This window comes from Pantherophis guttatus, chromosome 7 (genome assembly GCF_059756535.1).
Source record: "Pantherophis guttatus breed Tessera chromosome 7, ASM5975653v1, whole genome shotgun sequence".
Classification (NCBI taxonomy): domain Eukaryota; kingdom Metazoa; phylum Chordata; class Lepidosauria; order Squamata; family Colubridae; genus Pantherophis; species Pantherophis guttatus.
The window spans coordinates 23,113,574-23,129,516 of NC_142069.1; the positions used below are offsets into that span (position 1 = coordinate 23,113,574).

Below are 15,943 nucleotides of genomic sequence, written 5' to 3' on the forward strand. Positions count from 1 at the left end.
TTTAAAATAATCCCTTTAAAATAATCTAAGACAGTTGAATATATGTGACTATGGATGTTTTGCAACAAAACATGTTATGTCATATTAAAGACTAATATATTTGTGAAATTAGAAAGAGTTACACTTACAGTTGCAGGAATTCAACATCATTATCAACTGGTTGCTTGTTTGAAACTACGGCAGTTAAATTTTAATTAGACTCCTCTTCTATGAAAGAGTTTCTGTGTTGATGCTGGTGTAAACTATTCTTTGTACCTCTGATTCAAACATGTCACTCAACATTATTTCCATAACAATATGTGGTTTGTGATTCTTCTTGACATAAATGATTAGAATAACCAAGGGCCTTTTATGCTATATTATTGAGATCAATTAATAGAAGGAAATAAAGAAATTGATTGACTTAACTTTTTTAAAAAAACGACCAAAAGTAAAACAAAATATATTGAAAACTCATACTATGATTAAATGACTGTTCTAAATGCTTTTAAACTGGGTAATTGTTCTTTTTCCTTTTCCTTACTCCAAGTCTCCGTAGGAATTAATTTATATTTATGTGATTATTTTGTTTCAAAATAATGGGAATGAAATGAGTAATAGTCAGCTGGAAATATTTCTTCTGATACATCTCTGCATATAAATTTTACTTTTCCAGCTCTACTATCTTCTGTTATCCAAATATTTTCTGCTTTATAATATTCCTATAAATCATATCTCAAAACCCACAAATTCATAAATCTTTATGGAACTACCCTCTTCATTCCCATACCTGTGAATCAATTTTTATCTTGTAAACTTTTTAGGGTAGCCTCAAGGTTCTGTAAAGTGCTAGCATATAGTACTACTGTTAATAATCGCTATTACTGTTGTTATCATTTATTATTTTACTGTATTTCTGTTCTTTTGAGCACATTTGGAATTTTGAGAGCATGTCATAGGTCTCCTCCCAAAACAGCTATTGTTGGGACATTTATTCACAATGGTGGTTACAGGACTGTCATACAACATTCATTTACTATAAGACCAGTTCTAACTATATAGGATTCTGTGTATATCACTCCAATGCAACATTTCTTTGTTTTTGTTTTGTTTTTTGTAGGTAAGTAGACACTTTTCCACATATAACACTGAACCAGTTCCCTCCATCCTCATTTTGTTTTTCTAAAAATGCCAACTGGGCCTTTGGGGGAACTTTGAAAACAAGATGCTATAGGTTATGCTTTCCTTTGTAGCATGACAACGTTCCATTTTCAATTAAAAATTAAAGTCAGAGTAGGGAACCACCTGGCAAATATCATATAAAGTGTTTATAGATTCACTGGTGTTCATTGGCAGCATAAAGCTAACTCTGCTTTAGTGATAGAAGGCTAACTTGGGTCCTTTTTTGAAAAATATTCCCTTGCATTCCTAGATTTTCCCAAAGCTACTTTTTCCAAGGAGAATTTATTTTCATTACTTTGGGGGTCTAATGTATTACTCATACAGGAACACAATGTATGTCTAAAGCTGAGAATATGTGGATTAATGTGCCTAGAACAATTGTTTTAGGTGACTCTTGTTTAAGGAGGGATACTTTTTTTAGTAGTCCTTCAAGTCAGCAGTGTTTTGCAAAAATTAGATCATTTTAAGCTGTTATCAAGCAACTGGATGAAACTGTCTATCTAGATCTGTACCAGTTGGGTTTCAGGCAGGTTTACAGCACGGAAACGGCATTGGTCACATTGGTTGATGATCTCTGGAGGGCCCGGGACAGGGATTGTTCCTCTGTCCTGGTCCTATTAGACACCGTGTTGTGGTGGTTCTCCTCCTTCCTCTCTGACGGTACACAGTTTGTGTTGGCAGGGGGTCAGAAGTCGACTTTGAGGCGCCTTGTTTGTGGGGTGCCGCAAGGGTCGGTCCTCTCGCCCCTTCTGTTCAACATTTATGTGAAGCCGCTGGGTGAGATCATCCGTGGTTTTGGGGTGAAGTGCCATCAGAAGGCTGATGATACTCAGCTGTACATCTCCACCCTGGACCACCCCAATGATGCCCGGTTCCTGGAGGCCGTGCGGATCTGGATGGGGAGAAACAAGCTCAGACTTAACCCTTCCAAGACCAAGTGGCTATGGTTTCTGGCATCCCGATATAGCCAGCTCTCCATTGCTGACTATTGGGGGTGAGATCCTGACCCTCTCAGAGAGGGCTCGCAACTTGGGTGTTCTCCTGGATGCACTTTAGAAGACCATATGATGGCTGTGGCCAGGGGAGCTTTCTATGAGGTTCGCCTGATCTACCAGTTGTGTCCCTTTCTGGACCGGGATGCCTTGCGCATGGTCACTCATGCCCTTGTCACGTCTCGTCTGGACTACTGTAATGCTCTCTACATGGAGCTCCCCTTGAAGAGCACCCAGAGGCTCCAATGGTCCAGAATGCGGCCGCACAGGTAATTATGGGTGCGACACGGCGCACCCATGTAACACCTCCTGCGCGAGCTGCACTGGCTCCCGGTGATCTTCCGGGTGCGATTCAGGGTGCTGGTTACCACCTTTAAAGCGCTCCATGGCTTAGGACCTGGGTATGTACGAGATCGCCTTCTGCCACCGGTAGCCTCCCACTGGCCAATATGCTCCAACAGAGAGGGACTCCTCAGAGTGCCGTCGGCCAAACAATGCCGACTGGTGACACCCAGGGGGAGAGCCATCTCTGTGGGGGCACCTGCCCTCTGGAATGACCTGACCCTGGAGGTTCATATGATCCCCGACCTTCGTACCTTTCGCCGTGTCCTTAAGACTCTTTTGTTCCAACAGGCCGGGCTGGCTTAGAATATGAATTTTAAATTGGGTTGTTTGTTAATTTTTAACTTTGTGGGCCAAATTTTATATATTTGTTTTAAATTGTTTTTACATTTTGTGAGTTTATGTGTGTTTTAACATGGCTGTACACCGCCCTGAGTCCTTCGGGAGAAGGGTGGTATAGAAGTTTAATAAACTAACTAACTAACTAACTAACTCTAAAGAGTCTTGGTTTCTTGGTTATGATAATTGTGGTTTTGAACTGTTTGGTCCACTATCAACCAACAAATAATGCTCTGATTTGGTTTTGAGCCAATGTTGCAGTTATCGAAAAGGGATGGATGGGTGATGGATGGATGGATAGATGGATGGATGAATAATAGGTAAGCATGAGGATATAGATGCACTGAAAATACTTTAGGTAAAGATAAAAGTTTCCCTCGCACATATGTGCTAGTCATTCCCAACTCTAGGGGGCGGTGCTCATCTCCGTTTCAAAGCAGAAGAGCCAGTGCTGTCCGAAGACGTCTCTGTGGTCATGTGGCCGGCATGACTAAACACCAAAGGCGCATGGAACGCTGTTACCTTCCCACCAAAGTGGTCCCTATTTTTCTACTTGCATTTTTTACATGCTTTACATGCTAGGTTGGCAGAAGCTGGGACAAGTAACGGGAGCTCACCCCATTATGCAGCACTAGGGATTTGAACCGCTGAACTGCCCACCTTTCAATCGACAAGCTCAGCATCTTAGCCACTGAGCCACGGTGTCCTGATACTTTACTGAGATTTAAATGAAAAAGTATTATCAATGCTTTTGAACTTTTGAGGATAACAAGCGATGTAGTTCCTCATCTGTAGTATTATTGCTATAAATAGTACATTTTAAAAATCTTTAATTGAACAGGGAGATAAGTTGCCGCTGTCTGACCTTGGTGTGCTTATTCCAGTTATGGCTTTACTTCTCCTGCTTGTGAATGCCTTGATAAAATTAATGCAGGAATTTGCCTCTCATTTAAAGTTTAATGTACCGTAAGCTTTGCATTATGAAGAAGCTGTCACTGCTTTCAGACATCGTTGTTCAAAGTAGAGTTTCACCAGCTTATCTAAACAAACCTAAGTGTTTGAAATGTGGAAATAGAGTTGTAGCTCTCTCTTTCCTTCCCACTCCCCCTCCCTCCCTCCCTCTCCCGTCTCTCTCTCTCTCTCTTTCACACACACACTATATGTGTATGTATAGGAGGGATACATTTCAAATTTGCTTGTTTCATAATTCTGAAATGTGCACTTAATGAAGCTTGTCTGCATGCACACATTGTGACCTTCCCATTTTCTGTTTGAGATAAAGCCTCCCTCCATCCTTTTCTGCTTATTATTTCAGTCCAGGTGCTAATCTCACTTTTTCATATACCGAGACGGCGGGTTCAGATTCTGTTCTTTATCTGATCCTGCTTAAAAATGTCTTCTGTTTCTCAGCAGAGGTGGCAATGAGCCCCTTCTCTTGGACTGTGACTGTACTACATTAGACTACTGGATGCAGCTTTCCAGTGTTAAGTTCAACACCCGAATAGTGCTGTGATATGTCTCCCTTCTCAGTTTTGGAAGATTAGCACAGGCAGAGCTGGGTTTTAAATGGCCTCTTTGTTAGGCACATGTTGTGGAATGCCACGCTTTAAATGATATGCTGGCTGATAGAAGGGGTTTGTGAAAATCAACCCTGATGTGCCTGGGCTAATGCTGGTAGCAAAACATTTGCGTCACTTGTCATTTACCCTGCAAAGATAACCTTCGTGCTTTTTGAGTGAGCAACTTCTTGGCTGTTGGCTGTTGTATTTTTGTCAGCTCTTTGGTTATAGAACTGTGTTTCCTTGTGTTTTTTTTTCTTAATAGAAATCGCTTAGCTTCGTCTCTTTTATAGTAGAGGAGAATATGCTATTACGGTAGTAACTGTATTCCATAGAACCACATAGCCAGATTTTGGGCTTACAGATGTTTGTTTGGCAAATGGGAGGAAAATTCCCACCTTCCTTGCTAACCATGAGATATTTTTTTTGCTTCACTGCATTTAGTGGCTGTGTGGAGAGACCACAGGGTAGTTACAGAACCCATTATTTACATGCCACACCAGCTCCAGTACTGGCCATTTCTGACTAAAAATGTCAACAGGAAATATCTCTGCCTCAGACCCTAAAGACTAGTTGCCAAAAAAAACCATCTTTTCCCCATCAGATGCCCTCCAGGTGTGCTGGAGCGACAACTAGCAGAATTCCGGGCCAGCACATGAAGCCAAAACTGAAGAGACCTCATTTTGACTTAATTCAAGGATATACAGTAGTGTACCACAAGTTTTCTATGGCTTATCTAATTTTGGCTTAATGTGTTATGAGAGCCCAGTCAATGTGGTTTTTAAATTACATATAAGTTTGGGCATAGTTTTATGATCCCAGAATCATACTACCTCCTTTGATAGTAAAAAAAAACAAACAAGTTGGTTCTCTGTTTGTGCAGCAGGAAGCAATTGAAAGATATGCATCACAAATTGGTTAGTTAGCATTAAAAAAGTGGCTCAGTGAAATATGGAAATGCGAGTAAAATAAGATCAATAAATTGTGTTGGAAAACTGAGATCATTCTATGTCAGCATTGCTACTTTGACATCAAAGGGGACCTAAGAAAATTTGAGATGATAGTAAAAAGAATTAGTTGTTGTTGTTGTTAGTTGCGAAGTCATGTCTGACCTCTCGTGACCCCATGGACAATGTTCCTCCAGGCTTTCCTGTCCTCTACCATCCTCTGGAGTCCATTTAAGCTCACGTTTACTGCTTCGGTGACTCCATCCAGCCACCTCGTTCTCTGTCGTCCCCTTCTTCTTTTGCCCTCAATCTTGCCCAGCATTAGATTCTTCTCCAGTGAGTCCTTCCTTCTCATTAGATGGCCAAAGGATTTGAGTTTCATCTTCAGGATCTGGCTTTCTAAAGAGCAGTCAGGGTTGATCTCCTCTAGGACTGACTGGTTTGATCGTCTTGCAGTCTTATAACCAGAGCTAGAAGCACAAGAGGAAGTTATGAGTGGTTCTGTCATACAGGTAGTCCTCAATTTGCAATCACAATTGGGACTGGAATGTCTGTCACTAAACAATGTGGGTCATTAAATGAGTCACACCTACTTTTACCACTTTTTTTGCCACAGTTGTTAAGCTACTCCACTGATATTTTTGCCTAGTTCACATAATTAAAGGTATATTTACATGCAGTCCTCCATTTCTGTCCAAGGACAATTTACTGTGCAATTAAACAAAATCTACAGCACTATCGCTAATATAGTAGCTCAGTTAATATCAATAACAAAATTATTCATTGAAGCAGCATTGCTTAAAATATAGCATCCTTCCAGTTCTTTAAAATGCAAATGATTGAAATGCCTGCCATAATAAATTTATATTCACTCAGCACTTTACGACGTACCACTGTAAAGAATTCCATCACTAGGACAACAGACAGTAAAGTCTCTCTTTATTGCCATCAATCTAATCTCTGATGTGGTGAGAAGAGCTTTAATGAAAGATTTTGAAGCTCAAATAGATTGGAGGAAGTGTTCTTTAAGATACTTACCATGTTTTCCCGAAAATAAGACCCTGTCTTATATTTTTTTGAACCCCAAAATAAGCGCTTATTTTCAGGGAGGTCTTATTATTTTGGGGCGTGTGGCGCAAGATGGGGCTCCTCTTCTGTCTTACCTGATTTCCAGCTCTGTCTCCCTAACCCTAACTAAAGGAAATGGCGGGGACCGGCTGAGCATCCGTTTAAATATTTTTGGGGAGGGCTTATTTTTTGGGGGGGGTTATTTATTTTTATTTTTATTTTATATTAAATTTCTATACCGCCCTTCTCCCTGAGGACTCAGGGCGGTGTACAGCCAGAATTAAAAAACATACAGGACAAATATTAAAAAACAATTAAAAGATATATAAATTTGGCCCAATTAAAACTCACTACCAATTAAAACATTTAAAACATTTTAAAACATTCAAAAATTTCTTCTTAAGCCATTTCTTCTTATTTTGGTGCATGCGCTCAAAAGTCCAATTGGGCTTATTATCCGGGGAGGTCTTATTTTCGGGGAAACAGGGTAGCTCTCAAGTTTTAGATCTCAACATCAAGAAATTGGTAAGCAGTGTAGAACTCACAAAACGGATGGTATTTATTCTCAGTAAGACACAACAATCTCCCCAAATCTTGATTTCTGTGTTGTGTTTCAGATTATGTCCAAGGGGCAATGCAACGCATTCAAGTAGCCCAAGTGACATGTTTTTAAAACATGGATCCCTCTTGATGTTCCTCTTGCATATTTGGTATAGACTTTGTTTCTTTGTGTAAGTGGAAACATAGCTCTGAAAATTGTAGCTTAGCACAATGGCTGAATCTAGCAGTAGAAAGAAAACACAGCAGCTTGAAATAAATAAATTTCCTTCCTCCTGTTCTTCATCTATACTATCCCAGTATAGATGAAGGTGGAAATTGAGAAGCTAATTCTTGGGTGCTCTCATTTATTTGTATTATTATATTACAGAGATAAAAGTACTACAACCTGTACAGATATTAACAGGCACTCCACCAAAAGCAGCTATGCTGAAGAAAGATGGACATATCAACAGCAGACTTCAAGGATAGGATGGTATAGTATAGAGCAGAGGTCTTCAAACTTGGCAGCTTTAAGACTTGTGGACTTCAACTCCCAGAATTCTCCAGCCAGCATAGCTGGAATTGAAGTCCACAAGTCTTAAAGTTGTCAAGTTTGAGGACCCCTCGTATAGAGTGTATGGCAATATAAATATAGATATTTATTATTTATTTATTTATTTAATTTGTATACCGCCCTTCTCCAACAGGACTCAGGGCGGTGAACAGCCATGGTAAAACATAACATATAAAATTTAAAAGCAGTTTAAAAACATTAAATAATTTTGGCTATCCATTTAAAACAACCCGGATTAAAACCAATTTCAATTAAAACCGAAGGGATGGGATCAAGCCAGCCCAGCTAGGTGAAAAAGATGTGTTTTCAGGGCCTGACGAAAAGTCTGGAGGTCTGGTATCGTGCATATCTCTGGGGGTAGGTCGTTCCAGAGGGCAGGGGCTCCCACAGAGAAGGCCCTCCCCCTGGGGGTCGCCAGCCGACATTGTCTGGCTGACGGCACCCTGAGGAGACCCTCTCTGTGGGAGCGTACTGGCCGGTGGGAGGCTATTGGCGGCAGAAGGCGGTCTCGTAAATGCCCCGGCCCTAAGCCATGGAGCACTTTAAAGGTGATCACCAACACCTTGAAGCGCACCCTGAAGACCACAGGAAGCCAGTGCAGCTCGCGCAGGAGAGGTGTCACCTCTCACCTATATAGGGTAAGAAACAGATTGTCCCAGCAAATGGGGGCTAATGGCTTTTACTGGAATTAAATAAACCATTATTTAAAAACATTCAGCAGAATGTTGTTTAAGTGCCATCCATAAGTGATCAGTGCTGCATAGTGTCCTTACTTCTTAGACCAAGGAGGATTATGGCATTTTAGGTAAACTTTTCGTGAATAATAGTTTTAATAATATTAATAATGGCTGAATAAGTTGTTGGTTTGATTTGAGAGGACTAATAAGGCCCCTTACGATCTGTGGAGCTAGACTCATCTTAGAAGAATACAGTCTTCAAGGATCTTGGAGAATCTTATGAAGACAAATCAGCTAATATATATATAAGTTTACCATAGCCCAGTGGTGGCAAACAGGTGGCACGCACAGCTCTCTCTGTGGGCATGCGCACCATCGCCCCAACTCAGCTGTGCATGCGCGTGTGCCTCCCGCTGGCCAGCTGGTCTTCGGGTTTCTGCGGTGCATCTGCAGGGTGTGGGGTGGATGCGTGGGGGGTGGGGTGTATATGCGGGGATGCGTGCATGCGTGGGAGTGTGTGCATGCATGTGGGTAGTGCATGCATGAGCGGGGTGCGCTCATGCATGCACAGGGTGCACGCGCATGTTGCATTTTGGGTATGTATGTGCATGTGCGCGTGTGCTTTGGGCACTCGGTGCAAAAATGGTTTGCCATCACTGCCATAGCCCTTGCAAAATTGAAGGTAGATTTTTTTTAATATGGGAAAAACTAGAGAACCCAACTAAAGATAAAGATGGTAACGATAAAGATATATATGTGTATGTATCATCATCACTATCATTTTAGCCATTGTATATAGAATGAAGAATGAAGGCCTCTTCCACATGTTTCTAACCTATACGGGTCTGAGGTTGAAATTGGTATTCAGATCAATTTGTTATTGTTTGTTATGTTATGTTATGTTTATTGGACTTCTATACCGCCCTTCTCCCGAAGGACTCAGGGCGGTGTACAGCCATATTAAAACACATATAGATTTACAGAATTTATTAAGACTTCTCTAGTATCAGATGAGAAATTCACAGGAAGAAATAAAACTAATCTTTAAGTATGGTTAAATTTTCTCAAAATCATCATTGCCCAAGTGCTCTGTAATAAAACAATTGCTGTTTATGTTCCAGGATTTCTGGATTCTTTCCTGGAGTTTAAATGTTGATAATATCCAACAGATTCTTTACCCAAACACTGTTTTTTTTAAGTATGTTATGATATTTCTAAATTCTGTTTCTTGGAAGCAATTATTAAGCATTGGGGGAAAAATACTCCAGAATTCTTGGATCTAAATTATTGTAACAAAAAAATAAAAAATAAAAAAAAATAAAATCCAAAATAGCTACGAGTTGGTTTGGTGTTATTTATTCTTCTTTGCAGAAGAAAAGTTCAACATCATATTAACATAGCTCGCTGTTGCCACTACGTATATATAAGGAATTTTAAAAATAGTGGAACTAGCTCCAACTAGAAAATTAGTACAGAGTTGAATCTGGGGGCACTTTTCTGCATTTTGCAGTAGAGGAATTTATTATTTCACATTTGAGGGGAATAATAAAAAGTATCTGAAGGTACAGAGAAGTTTACAAGGTAGCATGGGAAAAAAAGAACAATTTCCTGCTTTTAGGAATTTTCAGTTGAAAAATTGACCAAGGAGCAAACAAGTATGGGAAGGGAAAAGGAGGATTCAGGTATGGATGGTAATCAATGCAATTATACATTTAAAAAATAAAACATAAAGATGTCTCCGTTTCTATTGGCCCATTGGCCCATTTTGTATTATGGGAGGAACTGAATTTGCCAACACTCGGCCCCATTTCTACTCTCTGGGATTTAAAGACTGCATTGTAGAATTCATGTACAGAACGGTGAGACCATAGTTCTTAACTGAAATTACAGAAAATCCCAAATTAATTTTCCAGCATTTCTGGTTAAATTTTTATTTAGTCATTTATCATCTTTATATGGCTGCCCTTCTCACATATTATACCTTTTTAATTGGGGGGGGGGCTGAGTAAAATCATCTATCTGAGCAGCTGGAGTGACAATTGGGCCAGATGTATGGATAGTCTGAGTCAATGGTTACTAAATCATGCTATGGTGTAGTTTAGTACCTTGGATGAAGTCAACCAACAGGCTTTGTAAATCATGATTTCTGACTTGGCAAATATGTGCATCCAGCCACTTGTGGCTTATTTAGTGAACATTGGCTAAAATTCATTTTATATAAGAACTTAGCCTGTTGTTTTGCTATGATTTGTTGAACAAGCCATGGTGGCTTGACTCACACGTAACACTGAATTATGTAAAGTCATAGTGATGGGATTTCATGAGCAAACCAAGCCAATTGTATGTTTGTGTGAATCAAGAAATATAAATAAATGTTATACTTCTCTAAACTATGCATGTTAGTCTTTCGTATACATTGTTTTTGCTTTCTTACAGTTGAGATAACTAGATCTTCTCTTAGGAACTTTTCAGCCTAGCTGTAATGTGAAATATGATAATATATGCTATTTACAGTCAATGTTCCTCCAGATTTGCTGTCTTTTTTTAACCATATCCCACCCTGAGGTTTATTACTGCCATAATCTGACCCACAGTTGTTTTACTGAACTGTCTTTTAGTTAATTAGTTCCTTTGTGTACACACATAAATACATATATTCTCTCTCTCTAGGGCAGCATTGGCAACATAAGGGAGGTGTCACCAAGCATGGAACCAAAGATTGGCTACTCTCTTTGATCCATCTCATAAGAAGTTAGAGCATGCTGGGAAGCAAAATAGTTTCTCTCTATAATTGTACCCATTAGGACACTGTTTTTAAAATGCTTCTGCCCTTGCTCTGGGAGGAATTAATTCTTCTCTATTATTTATCTTTATACATTATAAAGGCATCCATCTGGATGAAGAAAACATTGTGCATAGAAGAACGATTGTTCTGGTTCAATGTTAGCAAAATCTAATTTGAGCCATTCATAGTATTTTCATTAGGAATAATCTAAAATTGAGCTTGTAGTAAAAGTATTAACCATAACTCTCTTTTTTAAATACATTCTTTAAAATCTACTCCAAAGACAATTGGGAGCAAAAATAAATTATAACACTTCCTTCCTTTTTGGCACCCAAAAGCTGCTTTTTGTAAAATGTCTAAACAGTGAAGACTATAACCAGTCGCTAAAGGATCCAAAGGCAACAAGTATTGAAGGTCAAACAATAATGAAATGGAGGAGAAATTATAGCCTTTCTTGTTCTGGGGTAGAGTTTTTTTTTTTTTTTTTTTGTGCATTCCCTGGCAGTAATGAAAGTTCTGTGCTTAAGGAACTTATCACATAACATTTGTGCCTGTGTGAGAGAGATACACGATGCAATTGGAGGTGTCATCCAAGAGGTGTCAACTCGTTTGTCAATGAGGGCGGGTTTCCAAATCGCTGGTAGGCATAAACGAGGCATAAACGAATAAACGAGATGATACCTCCCGCCTACCAGCCATTTGGAAACCCGCCCTCATTGACAAACGAGTCCCTAACACAAAGAATGACGCCAGACCCACACTCACGAAAACCACACAGGATGTCACCACCACACATCCACACAAAAAGCAAACCCACACTGATGAGGCACAACCACAAACCAGAAGCCAGACCACAGCTGCATCATTAGCCACTTTAAACCTCTCCAATCCATACATGAAGCAAACTGACACCCACCATGAAGATGTGGTACGACCACGAACGCGAAGCCAAACAACAGCAACACAGCTCACCAGCTCAAATCCCCCTGCAACTCAGACTAACCCGAGCACAACCAAGCCCCCACCTAAACAGAACACACTCCTAGCCAATCAGAGCACAGCCAACCCCCCATCCAATCAGAGCACAGCCAAACCCCCCAACCAATCAGAACACACCTCTACCCAATCAGAACACAGCCAAGCTCCCACCCAATCAGTTCACACCCCCACTGGCAGTTAAAAGGAAGAAGCTGCGATCACACATTGCTCCTAGAAGCATGAAGCCGAAAACACCAGCCTGAAGTGTGTGTGTGTGTGTGTGTGTGTGTGTGTGTGTGTATATGTGTGTGTGTGTGTGTGTGTGTGTGTGGCAGGTGAGAAAAATGTCATTAGAAATGTCTATATAGCCAGGAAGCAGAGATCTTCACACCCTCAGGGCCTAGGCTTGGACACAAAGCCAGAACTTCAAGGCCTTACAAAAAGCTTATATAGGGTTGGGATCATCCTCTGAGGTGGCAATATTCCAGAGGGCAGGGCTATGGCAGAGATGGCACATTTCCTAATCTCTACTAGCAGGCATTCTATGACTGATAGAACCTATAGCAACCCTAGCTTCTTGTTGGGCTCACATTGTTGGTATCCATGTCTTTGAGATGGAGAATGAAGGGAGACATTTGTTTCAATGTATGATCTTTGGGAATCCATATTTGATAGCAGACCATCTCTCCCTCCCTCCCTCCCTCTCTCTCTGTCTCTCTCTCTGACTCTCTGTCTCTGTCTCTGTCTCTGTCTGTGTTTCAGTTATGGACTTTGTCATGTGAGCTGTATGAATTCAAAACATCCTGTTTTCTACAAATGTGTCTAGTGATAATAAGGAGGAAGGGGTTAGTAGGAAGAAACATTATGTACTACTTAGGGAATATCAGTCGAATACAGTTTTCACAAGACTGTATTTTTCACTGTCATATACATTATCTTTGGTTTCAGGAAATATAGATATAAGCAGGTTTACTCAGAAGAAAATAATGCTACATAAAGTGAAACTTGCTTTCTGTTACAGTTTGGAAATATCACAGCCAGAAGGAAATTGAGACAGAGGTGGGCTTCAAAAATTTTATCAAGGGGTTCTCTGCCCAGTTGCTGGGTGGGCATGGACATGGTGGGTGTGGCTTAGTCGGCTTCCTGCACTGCTGTGGGGGGGGGATGTTTTTGCCCTCCTCAGGCTCCGGCGGCTTTCCTCGAACATTCAGGAGGGCGAAAATGGCCTCCCCAGGCTCCGGCCCTTCCCAAACTTCTCATAGGCCCAATTTTTGCCCTTGCTGAGCCTCCACTTGTGCCCTGTACTTACCTGTATCCAAAACAGGCTGTATGGGGACTCGGGAGGGGAGGGGTGGGCGAGGCCAGCCAGGAGTGGGATTTGGGGGTTCTCTGAACTGCACAGAATCTTAGCTAGAGATTCTCCTGAACCCCTGCGAACCCCCAGCAGCCCACCCCTGAACAGAGAAGACTAGATAATTCTGCACATTGTTTCTTAGCAATTTATTGATTGATTGATTTTTATAAAGCTGCCCATCTCATCAAAAGCTTCTCTGAGTGACATATAACAAAGCCAAAACAAAAAATAAATACCATTTATCAATTATAAAAATGTTTTAAAACTATAAAAAAAGAACAAAACAAGGGAATAACAGATGGAGGGATGTTAATAATAATGGAGCCACTTCACATTGTATAGCATGAATTTATGCATTGCCGTTCATTACAAAAATAAAATAAAAATAAAATGCAAGATATGCAGTTTTCCCCCTAATGGAAGCTATTTCTGCCAAGCTGATAGTAGGTTTCCTACCGGTTTTCTGCCGAAGCTGCTCTGTTTGTCACAGGCTTGTGACAAGTACAAATTTTACAGGTGAAATTTACAGGTGAAGTCTTTTTTATCTGTGGACAGACAGAAACCAGACAAAAGCAATACGAGCCATTCAGCTTTGTTTTGTTTAATTTATATAACATAACTTTATTATGTTAAGGTTAGTCATTAGATGGTCCTAAGAATGTTCTGTCTTAAAGAAGAGTATCAAAGTTGGACTGAAAGGCTAAGAACTATGGAAATTGATTACCAATGCATCTTGAGGTATTTTAAGAGCCAATAATATATAAAAGAATCTAAAATAGAAATTTTTGGGAACAATACGGCATAAACAAGGAACAATTGTAATTGGATAAAATATTATTAGGATCGGGACTTCCGGTTGGTGATTTGCAGCGACAGGGTGTTGAGTGAGAGCTCGCTGCTCCTCAACACCTTTTAACATCGCGTTTTGGGGATCCCCTCGGGGGACGCGGGACCCGGAGAGCCCTGCGGGCAAAAGAGGAAGCCAGGCAAGCGGGAAGTGGGTGCGATCACCTCTCGCTGGACCAGGCGGCTCTGCCTAGCCAACGCGGTGAGCCGGCCATTGATGGGCGCGAAGCAGCAATAGCCAACAAAGACGGGAAGCTAAGAAGAAGATCGGAGGTGCGGTGACAGATTTAAGCCTATTCCCTTATACCTACGATCGTGCGGCAGAGAGGGGATCGGTGGTGTCGGGAGAGGAGTGCTCGGAGCGGCGAGAGGCAGAGACGGAGAGGGTGGAGCAGCTTGTACTCCCGGCGATCCGACAAGCCGAAGAGCAGACGAGAAAACGGGGAGAGTGGATTGCGTCTGCAAGGAGCTTTGGAGAGTGCGGTGTGGTGAGAGAGTAAAAGAAAAAGGAAAGATTATTGGTGTGGCTGGCTTTTGGTATTGGGATTGAGTGGAAGAAAGCAGAAGAAATACAGTGATTAGCTGTTTGAGGCTTTCAGCAAACAGGAAGTGCTTCCATTGAATCGGAAGAGTGGAACAGCAGCGGTTGAACAAGAAGACGCTCTGGCAGAGACTATTACCATCGAGTTTGGTTGGAGCCCAGCAAAGTGGGAAATTGAAGATTTCCTATTTGTACTCTAAAATTCCGTAAATACTATAAACACTATAAAACAATATACTTATACCCATATATTTATATGTTTATATCTTTCCTATCTTTCTCTTGAGTATCTGTGATATTAATAAGTGAACTCTGTTTTCCTCTCTAACTTTATAATTTTATAATTAATATTAATTAGATCTCTTAAGCCATTTTATAGATATATACAAAAAAAAAGGTTGATTATATATGAGAATTTAGATTTCTATAATTATTACTAGTTAAGGGAAAAAAGGGTTGGATTTGTATCTTACTAATTAAATTATTATATAGGATTTTATATTTACTTATATTTATTGTAATTTATTTATACCTATTTATACTTATTTATATCTATTATATCTATTTATATCCAACCTTTATTAAGATCTGAACTTAGAATTCATTAGTTCATTAACTTATTGTGGTCAACTTATACAATTTAGAATATCTATCTGTATTTATCTATATCAATACTACCCATTAGGAACTGAAATTAGAATTTATTAACTTAAAATAATTACTTGTATTGCTAGCCTTTAACAATTTATATATATTACTTACTCTTTTCTAAGATTGAATTTAGATTTTATTAAGTGATTAATTGATTTGTATCGATATTTTGTCTACCTATTTGGAGGAGAACTATATAATTATATAATTAGTGATTGTTAATTGCTGGAAACTTTATAGTAGCCCGCTACAGTATTTTGGAAATTTAGAACCTAGTATTAACTGGAACTTATTGAGAGTGCAGAGAGGACCAATAAAGGAGCGAAATAAAGGTCTAAGAAAGCTCCTCAGAGAAAACGTGGCAAGTGCCACTGGATGAGAATTTGGAGAAAGATAGAGGAGATAATAAGAGACCAAAAATTGGTTCTGAAAGAAATGGCAAGTCTGACCTCCACAATTGCAAAAACTGCTAAAAAAGCGACATCTATACCTACCTTAGCGATGTCTTCCCCAGCCACCCAGAAATCAGTAGAAGGTCTCCAGAAACTAGACAAACCCCCTATAACTCCTACACTGCAAACGGTACAAA

At 40.1% G+C, this 15,943-nt stretch overlaps 1 protein-coding gene across 6 annotated transcripts in view; it reads left to right on the forward strand.

Annotated features, from left to right (window-relative positions):
- Positions 1 to 15,943, forward strand: part of TBXAS1 (thromboxane A synthase 1) — a 275,226-nt gene that overhangs the window by 15,958 nt on the left and 243,325 nt on the right. The gene's annotated exons all lie outside the window — the stretch shown is intronic.